Below are 9,963 nucleotides of genomic sequence, written 5' to 3' on the forward strand. Positions count from 1 at the left end.
GGAGGAGACAGGACAGGACTCCCTGGAGTCAAAATGCTGCTGCTGCTGATGGAGTGGTATAACCAGCGGATGGATGTTTAAAACAAAGTGGTGATGGAGAGCAGGAGGGTTGTGCAATTGTAGGCAAAAAGCAAAATGGAGAGTACCAGTCATGTTTAAACAATGGGAAGGAGGGATTGTTTGGCTGTGGAAACGTAGGCAGAAAGATCATTGGACACGTTTGGTGATGTCAAAATTGCAAAATATTTTTGACAAAGTGGGAGAGCAAAGGTGACAGACAACATAGAGAAGCAAAAATAGTACATATTCAACCATAGAGATAAAGACAGAACAGGAGAGGACAGATCAGCCTTATTTAACTTCAGCTTGAACTGCATGACAAAAACAAAGACAATATGTACTATTAGTTTTGGGTCCTATGGGTCCCCCATACGTACATGGGATAAGTTTTCGAGACTCTTCAAGGATTATTGACATGTCGCCAAGCAGAACCAACAGTGCACAGCCAGAGAAGATACATGCATATTCACACATTTACAAATAATAGCTAACAAGATTGATGTTAAAAGGTATAATGTTTACCATGTCCTCCATCTCCATATTTTGTCCACAGTCTTGGTCATAACACAATATAACAATTTGACTTGATGATAACAAACAGTTCAATAGTTTTTGAGATATTTCAGTCTGGACTGAAGTGGTAAACAGGCTGACTGACCTACAGTCTGTCAAGGAGGCAATGTGGATAAAAACACATTTTAACTTTGTTGGAAACATTGGCTTTATTTTTTTGGTTGGTTGATTAATCATTACAGTGGTTAGTTCAGTCCTCATATTTCAGGAAGCAGGATATAACAATAATTTAGCCCACACATTCAAAATGACGCTGACCAACAGTGGCCTCATTGCTGGACTTGTTTGTGATGAAATATATATTGTAGACCTGGCCAAGTATTTACATTCAATTTTGATCAACAAAACTGTGCCAAGGCTGGCATGAATGCCATAAACCAGAGTTGTGTCTCTGCCAAAATCCTGTGTGCACCTCCAAATCTTCAAATACATGTTCCCAAAAAAGATTGCAAGCTAACTACACAGCCTATGTGTCATCCAAGCAAAAACTATTGTTTCGTTTTAATTACTACGAATTGTTAGAGTAGGTCTGAGCCCTTTGCAGAACAAAGTTAACATACTAAATTCAGTGCCCTTTTTGGACTTGTAGAATTTCTATTCTCTCTTTTGAAATACACCTACATTGAAAAAAATGTAGCTACCATTAAAAATAACATTCATAGACACAAATAGAAACGAAGAGCTGTGACCCATAATTGGGATCCTGTGTGTGTCCCAACCCGGTTGACCTATGCAGTCTAGACAGAATTATTGCCGGACAAAAGCATGACGGAGCTGGAAGGTCGAACGTGAGGACAGTCGTCAACCCTTGTGGAAATGGTGAATACTGGCAGATGTGCCACAGAAGTGTCAAAAGTTCCCAGAGTCGTCAGTTCCAGTATGATGCTTTAAAAGTGTCTAGCTAAGGGTTGTGTCTCAGCGGGGAGGCTCCCGTGAGAATATCTGACTTAGCAAAGCAGCCAGAAAGGCTTTGGGGCGCTGAGGTATGCAGGGAGTCTGTTGAAGCGTTGTGTTTAAATGAGCAAGAGCAATATGTGGAACCAGATCAAACCACACTTTAGCAGCATGTAATATTGATTTTCAGCTAGCAATATGCAAATATTGAATCTGCTAAGACTTTTATTTACATTGTGTCAGATACTTGTGGCAGCAAACTCAAAGAAGGCTGCAGAACTACACAGGCTGTGCTGAAATCCAGAGAGCACTGAGAAAATAAGTAAAGAGTACACTAGAACTCATCAGATCTTTGAATTCAGGCCTCCTACACAAACTGTTCTTTCCCCTGTATTTAAAGTATGTCAGCTAAACAGCAAAACAGGGTTATGTAATAATGAAGTCTGATCTTGAATTTTCCTGAGCTATTATACTTATAACAGGGCTATTGTTCTCTACACAGCAAGATAAATATTTTTCCAAGATTCTTTCTCTTGGATCATCAGCTGTGGATGGTGACTGGTTTGTAATGGCATGCAGCTCTAGCCTCAGATTTGCAGTGTTGTACAATTTATACTGCCACCAGTGCATATTTAAGAACCCATTTACCAGAACCTCTTTTTAAAATGAGTCAAATGTGGAAATGTTGAAAAGTCAAACCCAAAGACCTGGAGTTCACGTCGGTTTCATTTTCTTATAAAATCTGCCAGCGAGAGTTTTTATATCAGTTGGCAAATAGAAAGCTACAATGAAAACAGGACTTCCAGGTTAAAATCCACAAGTCAGAAGACCTCACTGTAAGCCAAAGACTTATTAGTTAATATCTCTATTCATGAATCTACTATAATCAAATCAAATCATTGAACAGATAAGTATCCCAGGATACATTGAAGGATGTTCTCCAAAATAACATTACTGCCCAAATGAAGTTTATCAAAAAGCACCTTGATACTCTACAATGCTACAGGGAAATTATGCATTATTTGGAAGGAGCATGCGGCACTAAATATGACATACAAGGGGCACAATATACTGACAAGAAAGCATCATCTAGAAGGTCAAGTATGGAGGAGGTAGTATCATTTAACAGCTCATCATTATTAGGAGGAAAATGAATCCCAAGGTGTCAGAGGTGCCAGGGAGAAGCTAATGCCAGCCTGTAGGATCACCACCATTGTCCTGCTTGCAATAGTTCAAGATTTCCTCAGGTTAGTAAGCAACTCGAGCTCCCAGAGATTGCAGCCATGATATCGCTGACGGCAGATGTTGTGCTCACGTCAGCCTCCAAAAAGGTTGTCTTCTTCAAGCTCCCCATCCTGTTGGTGACAAGAGGAGGAGGGCAATGCACGCTGGATAAAGTGGAAACGGTGTCAGAACAATGAGTGGCATATGAGTTGAATATATGAGGCATCAAAAGGGCCATTAAGTTAGTTGTTGGCAAAATGCTACCCGGACACAAGCTCAAACTTGATCACCTCATCTGAGTGGCCTGGAAGAGGTTTCTGATTGTTGAAAGATGTGATGACTCAAGGAATCGTGTCTGATAATGTGTCCATGTGCATCTTAAGATGTATTTCACAAAGCTTACAGGATCATTTCAGGGTGGATGTCCAGCTGAAGCTCAGTAGAAGTTGGGTGGTCCAGCAGGCCAATAACTCTAACCATCAAATTTAATCTACAGAGTGACGTCAAATTAAGAAAAATCCACCATTTGGAGCAGCTCAGTCAGGGCCCAGACACTAATCTAACAGAGATGCTGTGGGAAGACCTCAAGTGATATGACATCCTCAAACGATATTGATGAGCTGAAGCAGTTTTGTTTTAAAGAATGGTCCAAACATCTTCCTGAACATTGTGCTGGTTTGTTCTGCAACTACCAGAAATGCTTGTTAGATTACGCTGCCAAAGGAGGTTCAGTGTGTGAATGTTTAATGGTTGTGTTCAATAAATAGTTCGTTTGTTTGTTATTAGCCAAACCACAGTGTTTGACTGTATTTGTTACTTTGGAAAATATCAGAACATTTTTAGGGACGAATTGCCAATTTCCAAACGCTCACACACTTTTCAATTTTCAAATTGTATAATAAACTTTGTAAATGTATGTAAATGTACTGGTGAGAAAACACATGCATGCAATTTTTTTTTTCCGATATATAAAGGATAACAACAGTATATTTTAAGTTTTAAATCACTTCTCCATGTTCTTCCTCGGAAGATGTACAGTAGAACAGACACAGATGATATTTGAAGCACGTTGTACATTACAGTTGTCCTGGCAGGATTTGGCAGGACTTGAAGTTGTAGCCACAGATTCCTTCATCATTCCAAAGGTCTGTCCTGCTCTCACCTTTACTCTCCTCTCCTCGACTCCAGAACCTGAGTTCAGGGTTTAAAAAAAGCACAAAGACAGATGAATCAGACAGAAGCAACAGAGACATCTGTTTTCCCAGGACCTTGTTAAAGAAGTCAGACAAAAAGAAAAGGAACCTGTTTGGCCCCTTTAGCCATGTGTTTGTGAACCACATCGACACTGTGAAAACAAAGAGCACACAGAAGAACACTTACTACAAGGCAACTCTGCTCACCTCGTAACTCTTCCAATTTCATTTAACGTGACAAAGCTCTCCGTGGGGGGGACCTTCAGTAATATCTGGAGGATTACATCATCAAAAGGAAATAAATGGAAGCAGTCTTGATTGGTTACTTCATGAGGATGAGCTGTATTCCCCCGGACAGTACTCCGACCTGTGGAGGAGATCCGTTCTGCCTCACCTCTGCAACAGATGGAGGCGCTGAGGGCAGCGCAGTCAGCCAACAGGTCAAATACACATTTTGATCTCAGATACAATTAAGTCCGATTTCAGTGACTCAATTTAAGTGTCAACTTTGAATGTGTGGGTGTTTTACCAAACATACTTTGGGTCTTTTTGGGCCCTAATATCTCAATGACTCACACAAAGCTACAGATTAATACAAAGGTACTTTAAAATGTTTTTTATAACAAGGCAAAAATCTTACAAAACATACTTTATCAGTATCAATTTTTTCCAATCAATTTGAATGCCAAAATGTCATTTTCAAAAAAGTATTAATATATTTTGACATACAGCAACCTAGTATGTTTTATTTTACACACAGGCTTCTCTGACTGTTCATTGACATTTTCCATTTTGTATAAAAACAACAAGAAGTTCATGGTCTTACCTGCTATGTGTCTTCCTGTACTGTTAACTTTGTATAGTCTGCACATATAAGAATGACAGATGTTGAGAATTGGTGTGACTTACATGTTGCTAATATGTTATAATGTCCATAAATTAATTTCAAAATAATAAGAAAAAAAGTCCTTGTAACTCCAGAACTTAACTGAAAGTCATCATGTTGTCCACATTATGAAAAAAGTTGACATGAGATCACAGTGATCTTAAGCGCTCGTGCTCAATTTTGAAGAAATTCCCTAAAGGTGTTCCTGATATATCACGTTCATGAGAACTGATTTATATGAGGTAACAATAACCTTGACCTTTGACCCCAAAATCGAATCAGTCCATCCTTGGGACTATAAGTAAACATGTATGCTAAGTTTAAAGAAATTTGATTGAGTCATTCATGACATAAGATTGTAGGGTGTACAATATTACAATTATAATTTTAGCATTTTTTATCATGGGATAAAATAAAATAAAATTGTAAGAACAATATTATAAAAGAGTAAAATAATTAATGGATCAGCCACAATATTACTGCAATACATAACAATAAAGGTGTAAAGTAATGAAAAATGTCTCTGGTATGGTGGGTTACTGAATGCATTACAAATCTGACATGCGACTACAAACGGTGCACAACAAACTGCTGTATGTAAACGGTATTTTATGCATGTGGATTTGTGTTGTGCCCAAATGTGTTCCTGTGTATGTGTGTGTGAATGTGTGTGTGTGTTGTGTGTGTGTTGTGTGTTGTTGTGTGTGCGTGTGCATGCGTGTGCGTGTGTTGTGTGTGCGTTCTGTTTGTGTGTGTGTGTGTGTGTGTGTGTGTGTGTGTGTGTGTGTGTGTGTGTGTGTGTGTGTGTGTGTGTGTGTGCGTGTGTGAGGTTGAGGAAGCACTCAGGCATAAAAGTCAGGGAGGGAAGAAAATGCATATTCATCAGGCCTCGCAGACAAACAGTGCACTGGCAGAGTGTGTGCAGCGTTACGGAGGTGCAGTGTGACTTCGTGTGTTACAGCAGGACAAACATTTATGAACCTCGCCTCACGATAATGCGTCACAGGAAGGGAAAAAAGAAGGAGCTATTCTTGCATACATTTGCATTTGGTTGAGGGGTTGGTGTTAAGCCCCCCATTTTTCACCTCCATCTGAACACTTAATTACTTCAGCTGGCTTTCTCTTAATAAAAATCTGTTAAATTGGCCTGTCTGAGTGTAAGCAGGGCATGATTTAGAGGGCGGTGATCAATGACTCACTGTTTCTGCTACCCTCCACTAAGGCAACACTGTGTGCCTATAGCAGGTCAATGTTGCAATTACACTTGCAATTACATGTGGAAATGTCAAACAGGCTCATGCCTTGACCTCAAACATTACATTTTTTTTTGTCAAACAACAGGTTTGTTATAAGTTTCTTTTTCAATATCTATGTAGAAAAACAAATCAAACACAAAAAACAACCCAGCTCATGCACTAACTTGCCTGTTGACATCTGTTACAACTCACATGCTATATACAAAGGCAATTCATGAACACCCGTTTCATTAAGTTACAAACTTCGACCACTAGATGGCATTCCTGTATAGAGAGCAGAAATCTAAAAGCAAAGCCTGGCCTGTAAATCAGAGATCTCATTTTCTGTTGTTGACACTTGAATCCACTACCAGCGATGTTACATCATGCATTAATGTCACTGTCTGTCTTCATGTCGTAGGCGAATGGCAGTAGATGTTTCCGTGGCTCTACCCAGCTGCACTTGTATTTCAAGGAGGATTTGAATTGTGTCACACTGAAAGGGGAAACCTGAGGAGCCCTCCATATGCTTCTCCATTTTAGAGCTCACATTTGGCCCCATGCTTAAAGCCTTTCAAAGTGAAGTGCACATTTGCAGTGTGAGATTCCCAGAGCTCATCATGGTGAAAACAAAGGAAACCAGTGACAGATTGATTTTCTGGAGAGCACAGTTGGGGTTGTGAATTTCTGGTGAGGGAATGTCGAGGTTAGAAATTGGAAATCGTACCAGGCAGCCAGGATTTCATAAAATGCTGAGGACACGAGTCCCCCTCAGTGCATCCCTAACCACTCACTGAAAATTAAGACCACTTATTATACCTAAGTTTTTATTTGAATTATATTAATTTGTTTGACATTCAAGGTATGTCGGGAAAGGAGAGGAGACACGAGGGAAAAAGCATGCAACAAAGGTCCCTGAGTGTAACTCCGAAACTGACAACAGGAATTAAAGACACTTTATTGTAGCTAAAAATGCTTAAGCTGTGTTTTTAGCGGCAGTATGCTTAATGTTACCTGATCTGTCTGGTGAGGATAAACATGGACACGCCTGACTCATTATCATGGCATTGGGAAAACTCTTGCTCAGGGAAAAGAGGAAACAGAAAATGATTACATGATTGCTTTAGATTCAGATCAGAAGTAAAAAAAAACTTGGTCAGACTACAAAAGAAAAGTTTGATTTATGTATTTTTTACAATATATTGTGTTTTATTCAATAATATTATGACATAATGAATTGCATTAACGTTTTGACATGCCTCAGACTCCGTATTTTATTCCACATTGTCCCCACAATAGATCTTTTATTTATCTTCCTTATATTATTTTTTTGTTGGCTTAACATTAGTCTTGTGTGAATTTATTAGGTAACATTTTTTTCAAATCAGCTCATAAAATAGCGATTCTTCACAAGACGTGTCAAGTTTGCTGGTTAAAAAGAAAAAAATAATTAGTTGAAAAATGACAAGAGTAAAATGAATGAAATTTGTTTTATATTTCTTTTTTTTTTTTTTACAATAGATTTGAATTATTTAAAGAACTATTATAGTCATGAATGGACTAGAGATAACCTTTTATTGCCTTTTGATGGTTTTTAGCTTCCATATATCAAAGCCCTCATCAGATTGTCAGAAATCTCTGTTCTAAAATAAGTAAAATGTAAAGATGTTAGGGTTAAAATAATGTAATCAGCTTAGAAAATACAACTTAGTGAGCTGTATGTGTAAATTTTTTTGAAATGTAGAACATAAACTTGCCCCATGTGCTAAAGAACATTTATGAAGACATATGATTCTCTTCTGTTTTTAGAACCAGATTTCCTGTTTTAAAATTTGACATACATACAATTCACATATGTTGCATGGAACATATTTGATTTCTCATGGTGCCTTTGCAGAGTTCTTAAGACAAGTGAAACCACTGCAGTTCCCTCAACAAACTTTGTCAGATGATTCCACTGTTTAAAGGACCAGCCCTCATATTTTAGGATATTTTAGGTGGATGCTGGTTACTGGCAGAGATTTAACACAACCATAAATGAACAGCTACTGTAGCCTCATCTGTCAGCTCCACTCGCCCCTCTCCACCCTCTCCCTGCTCCCTCGTCCTCTGCACTTCATGTCGTCCCCAACTGTCCCGTCCTCTCTCCACCAAAAGAGGGAGGATGAGGGTGACGGTGGAGGGGGAGGGAGGCAGGGAGCTGACTGGCTTCAGCCCTGCCCGGCTTCCTGGCTGTTGTGTTGGAGCCTTGATGTTACATACTGCAGTGGCAGCCTCTCAGGCCCTCGTAATCCACCGGGTTGTTGCATTAAACCATCACATGATTCTTTGCTCCCTTGCAGTTGTACCGTGTTGCATCACCATTAGAGGAAGCTATAAATAACAAAGAAGGGCTGCGGGGGAGGAGCAGGGAGGGGAGATACGGGGGAGGACTGTCAAACACACAGAACAACACGGATTGGCAGCTATTGGCTCCCGCCGAAGCAAGCACGCAGCTTTGAGTTAGAGAGCACAGTAATATTCACACTTATCTGACTTAGTCTCTGGCACGCATCACAATTCGCACAAAGGATTTGATGCATAAAGAAATTCAGCAGCGCAGCAGGGGCCAATGGTTGCGACGAAAAAACAAGTTAAAGGGAATATTCAGACATGTCACTCACCCAGGCGTCAAAGTCTTTTTGCCAGAATGAGAAGCTACGTCGGATTGTCACATCATAGACAGAGATTCAGGTGTGGATGTGTTGACAGTAAGCCACAGTGAAATAGCAGAATGGGGCTGAGCTCGGTGAAATAGGTTTGTTCATTACTTTCATGTGCTCGGAGAGGGGATGTAAATCTTCAGAGGTCTTCTCGGGAGAAGCTGTGAGATAGTGATTGGCTGGAAGGCAATCTCTGCACAGGGAGACATATACTGAGGCAAAACACGGCAACGACAACCGCACAAACCAATAGAGCTGTTTTTGTTTTCCCATGTTTGGCGCCCCTGTGCTCTGCATTAGCATACATCCGATCCTCCGCCCGCCGGGCAAACAACTACAGTACGAGTCGGTGTGGGGAGAAGCAGATTGGTTCTCCTGGGTGAATAATGTAGGATGACAGAGAAACATGCTTCACAAGCGGATGCGTCATTACCAATTACTAGGTCACGGTCGCCAGCATCTACATTTATACAGTAGAGCTGTTGAGGCGGTCAGATCTTTACATACACTAATACAGTACTGATGGATTCAGTTACAGAGGGTAATGTGAGGGGGGACAAATCCACTGAAAGTAATCACCCGAAACTCCCCTTTCCCTCTGGCTTTTAGTCTATTTTACATAATTGTTTTGGTTTTCCCTTGACGAGACTTTCCCAGGAGGATGGCGGAGACAAACACGGAGCTAAGAGAAGATAACATGTTGAACATGTCTGAGGTTAACAGAAACAAAATGATTGTTTATCTGTCTGCTAGATGTGCTATTTGAATTTCATTGGCAAATTCATAAAATGTGTAAAATTAGATTTGTTCACTTTAACCCTCGTGTTGTCCTTGGGTCAAAATGACCCGCAGCTGTGTTCAACCAAGTTCTATTTTATTTTCATATTTTTTGGGATCATTGGTGACAAGGAGGCTGTGAGGGTTTCTTTAAAGAATGATCACCAATGATCCCAAAAAATATAAAAATATAGAAATAAAATAGAACTTGGTTGAACACAGCTGCGGGTCATTTTGACCCGAGGACAACACGAGGGTTAAAAGGGTCAAAAACATCTAAGCAATATTCTCCAAGGAAAAAAGATACATATGCAGTGTTCCAATCGATGGACTTACATACTAACATTCACCATTAAGAGTGCATAAGTGCATTCCCACTCCTAACATACAGTGCACTATGGACACACTAAGAACCTGGA

This window comes from Embiotoca jacksoni, unplaced genomic scaffold (assembly GCF_022577435.1).
Source record: "Embiotoca jacksoni isolate LCO1_2020_lvr unplaced genomic scaffold, fEmbJac1.0.p SCAF_12, whole genome shotgun sequence".
In the NCBI taxonomy this organism is placed as follows: domain Eukaryota; kingdom Metazoa; phylum Chordata; class Actinopteri; family Embiotocidae; genus Embiotoca; species Embiotoca jacksoni.